Below are 6,000 nucleotides of genomic sequence, written 5' to 3'. Positions count from 1 at the left end.
ATGTATTATCTAAAACTTGCATGACCTCTAGCACTTTCTATTTTGTGTTTCATTGAGTAAGAATTTAATAAATGTTTACTATTGTTTAAAGAAAAGATTCTACTTCAATATTTCCCAATGAAGATTGAAAAATAAAAGCTTTGGTTTATGTACCATTAGGTCTAGAATAAACTTTCTGAGTGTAGGCCTAAAACATCTTAGGATGCCCTTATACTGACCCTAGGTGTGAATGTTTGAATTGTGTGTGGGAATAAGTTGCATTTATTAGCTCTCTTTTTTCATTATTCATCACATGTGTCCTTCTCTCTAAACTCTGTGTCACCTGCCAATTTCCTTCTCTGTAAACTAAAATTTGGCTATTCATAACTCTCCCTCATACAATCCCAAAACAGTATATACCATTAGAAAAATTCCATCCCCTCTTCCCCACCCCCAGGCCACTTCCTCCTAAAGAGTCTTCTGACACCAGCTCCCTGGTACTTGGTCTACTCTCCTGCTGTGGTTCCTAGTAATGTGAATCATACATTTATGCATCCTGTATCTTTGCACAATGATTTTTTCAGGACAGATTGTGTCTCCTGCTTCAGTTCTGATGTGCCAGGAGTTGGAATCTGACCTCAGGTCTTCTGGGTTTGAGATAGTTTCTCTGAAGTGATTTTTCTACAAGCTCGCGGAGGTTTTATTTTTTTTTATTTTTTTTTTATTTTTTTTATTTTTTTTTTTTTTTTAAATTTAATAGCCTTTAATTTACAGGATATATACATGGTAACTTTACAATTAACAATTCCAAACCCTTGTTCCAATTTTTCACCTCTTACCCCCCCCACCCCCTCCCCCAAATGGCAGGATGACCATGATTTAAATATATTAAAAATATAACTTAGATAACAATAAGTATTTTGACCAAAACATTTTTTGAAAAAGAAATAGACTCTAATTATTGTACAATTACTTTGAAAAATCAAAAACAGAGTTGCATAAATATAGGGTAAAATTCAATGTGATGGTTTTAGTCATCTCCAAGTTCTTTTCATAATTATTCAGTTCATTACTCTCCATTAGAAATGTTTGGTTGATCTTGTTGCTGGGATGGCCATCCATGGATAGTCATCATCTAGTATTGTTGTTAGATATAATGTCTCCTGGTCCTGCTCATTTCCTCACATCCAGTTGGTTAAAAGTCTCCAGGCCTTTCTGAAATCATCCTGTTGGTCATTTCTTACAGAACGTAATTTCCATTTTCATATCAATTTATTCAGTTCTCCAACTATGGACATCCATTCAGTTTCAGTTCTCCACTACAAAAGGGCTCACAAACATTTTTTTGGGTCCCTTTCCTTCTTTATAATCTCGGGATATAATCCCAGTAGTAACCTCTGGATCAAAGGTATGCACAGTTTGTTTTTTTGAGCTGTTTCAAACTACTCCAAAATGGTTGGTTGTTCCACTCCACCAACAATGAATCAATTCCCAGTTTTCCCATCCCCTCCAACAATCATCATTTTTTTTTCCTGTCTCTTAGCCAATCTGACGGTGTGTAGTTATCTTAGAGTTGTCTTTTTGCATTTCTCTGATTAATAATGACTTGGGCATCTTTTCATATATAGAAATGTTTCAATTTCTTCATCTGAAATTGTTGTTTATTTTTTTTAATTGGAAAGGGATTTTTTATAAATTATTAATTCTCTATATATTTTGGTGGGCCTTTTCAGAACCTGACTGTAAAATTTTTCCCAGTTTTGCTTCCCTTCTAATCTTTTCGTTGTTTGTTTTACAAAAACTTTTTCAGTTTGGTAAATCAAAATTTTCTATTTTGTGATCATTGATCTCTAGTTCTCTTTGGTCATAAAAACCCCCTTCCACAGGTCGGGGTAAACTATCCTATGTTCCTCTAATTTAAATAATTTCATTCTTTATGCCTATGTCATGACCCATTTGACCTTTTTGGTATACGGCGTTAAGTTGGATCAATGCCCTAGTTTCTCCATATTGTTTTCAATTTTCCCAAATTTTATCAAACAGTAAGTTCTTATCCCAAAAGCTGGGATCTTTGGGTTTGTCAAAACTAGGTTTATTTGTTGACTGTTTTTCCTAACCTAATCTATTCCCGTCAACTAATCTTTCCTTAGAATCAAATGTTTTGGTAACTGCTGCTCTATAATAGTTTTGATTTAAGCTAAGCCACCATTTTATTTTTTTCATTAATTCCCTTGAAATTCTTGCCTTTTTGTTTTTCCATATGAACTTTGTTTTATTTTTCTAGGTCATTAAAATGTTTTTGGGGTCTATTGGTATGCTAAATAAATAGATTAGTTTAGGTAATATTGTCATCTTTATTATTTTTCGCCCTATCCAAGGCATTTAATTTTTCCAATTGGTTAGATCAGACTTAATTTGTGGAAAAAGGGTTGTAATTTTGCTCATAAAGTTTCTGATTTTCCCTTGGCAGATGGATTCCTAAATTTTTATTTATAGTTACTTTAAATGGAATTTCTTTTTTAACCTATTTGGTTTTTTTTGATATTAAGTTGATGACTTATTGGGTTTTTTTATAAAACCCAACTTTGCTAAAGTTTGGTTATTTCTAAAACTTTTAATCTCTGGGGTTCTCTAATTACCATTGTCATCGGCAAAGGTGATAATTTGGCTTCCTATTTTTCTTTTCCTTTAATCTTTTCTCAGCTCTTATTTATGTAGCGTTTCAATCAATATTAAATAAAAGGTGATTGGGCAACATTTCCTCCAAGATCTTTTAGGAATGGTTGGTTTGTCTCCATTACATAATGCTTACTGATGGTTTAAATGTCTGCTGATTATTTTAAGGAAAATCCATTTATTCCTATACTCCAAAATGTTTTTTAATAGGAATGGATGTTGGATTTTATCAAATGCTTTTTCTGCATCTATTAGATATCATATGGTTTTTTAATTTGGTTTGTAATTATTTGATAGTTTTCCCTAATTTGAAAATTTGCATTCCTGGTATAAATTATTGATCTTTATTATCTTGGGTATTTTCTGTAGTCTTTTTAATTCTTATTTAAGTTTTGCATCAATTTCATTGGGGTTGGTCTATAATTTTCTTTCTTGTTTCAAATACCTGGTTTGGTATCAATTACCATGTCTTGTCATGGAAGGAATTTGGTGGACTCCTTCATTCCCTATTTTTATCAAATTTTTATGCATTAGGAAATTGTTCTTTAAATGTTTGGTAAAATTCAATGTAAATCCATCTTTGGTTTTTCTTGGGGGTTGTTTTTCCTTTTTCTTTTCTTTTTCTGAAATGGGATTTTAAAAATTACTTCTTCCTCTTTAGTCTGGGAGTCTGTATTTTTGGGTAGTCATCCATTTCCTTAGGTTATTTTAGGCAAAGTTAAAAAATAACTCCTTATTATTTCTCTTTTTTCCTCTTCATTGGTGGAAAGTTCTCCTTTTCATTTTAAATCTAATTTCATTTTCCTCCCTCCTTTTTAATCAGTTTACCAAAGGCATCTATTTTATTGGCTTTTCATAGAACCAACTCTTGTTTTATTAATTAGTTCAATGTTTTTTACTTTCAATTTTTTTTCTCCTTTTAATTTTTAAATTTCCAATTTAGTATTTGATTGGGGGGTTTAATTTGGTCTTTTTTAGTTTTTTTTAGTTAAACCCAATTCATTAATCTTTTCTTTCTCTGTTTTTTCAAGTAAGCCTCTAAGGATATAAAATTCCTCTTATTAACCCTTTGTGCATCCCACAAATTTTGGTATGGTTATCATTGTCATTATCTTAATAAATTATTAATTGTATTATAATTTGCTCTTCACCCAATCATTCTTTAAGATGAATTTTTAGTTTCAATTACTTTTTTGGTCTATTTCCCCTAACTTTTTGTTGAATGTAGTTTTATTCATTGATCTGAAAAGAAAGCATTTACTTTTCTTTCTTGCATTTAATTTAAAGGGTCTTTATGTCCCTAATATTGGTCAATTTTAATAGGTTCCTGAAACTGCTGAGGAAGAAATATATTCCCTTTTCATTCAATTTTCTCAAAAGATCCAATACCAATTTTCTAATATTCTATTTACTTCTTTAATTTTCTTTTTATTTGTTTTGTGGTTTTGGTTTGTCTAATTCTGATCAAGGTTGGGATCTCCTACTAACAGTTTTGTTGTCATTTTTCTTGCAACTCTCTTCTTCTCCTTTAGGAAGTTGGTGCCCCACTTGGTATATATTTTAATATTGATATTGCTTGTTTTTATGCTACCCTTTGGGATGTAGTTACCTTCCTTATCTCTTTTAATTGATCAATTTTTTACTTTTTTGATCTGAGATGGGATGGCTACTTTTTGCTACCTGAAGCATAATAGATTTTGCTCCATTTTCTTTTTTCTTACCATCCCCTGCTTTAAATGTGTTTCTTTAAACAAATATTGTAGGTTCTGTTTTGTCCAGTCTTTATTCCTTCTTTTGGGGGTTCATCCCATTTACATTTCGGTTAGAATTACTAAATCTTATTTCCTGCCATCCTAATAACCCCAGTTTGCTTTACTTATTCTTGCCTCCCCAACCCTCTTTCCCCAAACAAAATTTTCATTCTTATCCTCTTTATAATCCCTCCCTCCCCCCGGTCTTTCCCCTTTTCCCTTATTCTTTTTCTTTCCCTTTTCCTCTCCCCCGTTTTTAATGGGAGAAATTTTCTCTAAAACAAATGTCAATTATTTTTTCTTTGAGCCAACTCATGAGTAAGATTACACAATGTTCCTCCCCCTCTAAATTCCCTCAGATATGATAAGTTTCTTAGCCTCTTTGTGGGATGTGGTTCCCCTCTTTTTATCCTTCTTCCCACCTTACTATCTTCCCTTTTCCATTCCTTTCCCTTTTTTATGTTATATCATAAATCAAATTATCATGTATTTTTTTGTATATCCACAACAGAAATCAATTCTCAAAAGTTTTTTTTTCTGCATTCTTGGGTTCTATTCTTGGAATCAAATTTTTTTTTGGTTCTGGTTTTCTTAAAACAAATGGAATTCATTTGTTTCATTAAATTCCATCTTCTTCCTGGAAGAAAATGCTCACTTAGCTGGGTAGTTTTTCTTGGCTGCATCTCAAGTTCTTGTGCCTTCGGAATTTTAGGCCTTTTTCTTTAATGTAGGGCAAGGGATCTTGGGTGATCCTTATTGTGGCCCTCGTATTTAAATGGTTTTGGCTTTAAAAATTTTTTCCCTTAATCTTATGTTCTGAAATTTTGCCCTATTCCAGGGTTTTTATTTTAGGGGTTTCTTTCAGAAGGTGTTGATAATTCTTTCAGGCCTATTTCCTATTCCTATTACATCTGGATTCTCTTTGTTATTTCTTGTAAAATGTATCTGGCCTTTTTCATCATTATTTTCAGAAGTCAATAATCCTCAGATTATCTCTCCTAGATCTATTTTCCAATCTTGTTTTTGCAAGTAGATAATTCGTGGTTTTTTCCAGTTTGTCATTTTTTGTTTTGTTGACTGATTTTGTTCTCAATGAATCATTAGTTTCAATTTGTTCATTCTAATTTTTAAAAATTTTTTTAATGCTTTTTTTTACTTCTTTCTTATATGTCAATTGGTTTTTGAATGTATTGTTTTGGTCTGTGATTTTTTTCCATTTCATAATTTTTTTTTAGTGAATTATTTTTTTCAATTCACGATCCTACTTTTTTGTTCTTTGTCTTTTCAATTCTGGATCCTACTTTCTTCGAGTTCTTTGTCTTTTCAAATCCAAATCCTACTTTTAGTGAATTCTTTATTTTTTTCAATTAAATTTCAGGAAGTTTTGCTCTCTTGTAAAAGGCTTTCCTTTCCTTTCCCCATTTATCTTCTCTCTCTTTTGGACTTTTTAATGGCCTCTTCTTAGGAGCATTCTGTAAAGGAGGGACAGTCTGATGCATTTTGTTTTGGGGTCTCTTCAGGTTTGCACCTGCTTTTCTGCATAAAGCTGTCGATTGTTCTTTTCATCTTTTTATTCATGTTTAAAAGCCTTTGG

The sequence above is a fragment of the Sarcophilus harrisii genome, chromosome 1 (genome assembly GCF_902635505.1).
Source record: "Sarcophilus harrisii chromosome 1, mSarHar1.11, whole genome shotgun sequence".
Lineage (NCBI taxonomy): Eukaryota > Metazoa > Chordata > Mammalia > Dasyuromorphia > Dasyuridae > Sarcophilus > Sarcophilus harrisii.
This window is presented reverse-complemented; position numbering follows the sequence as displayed.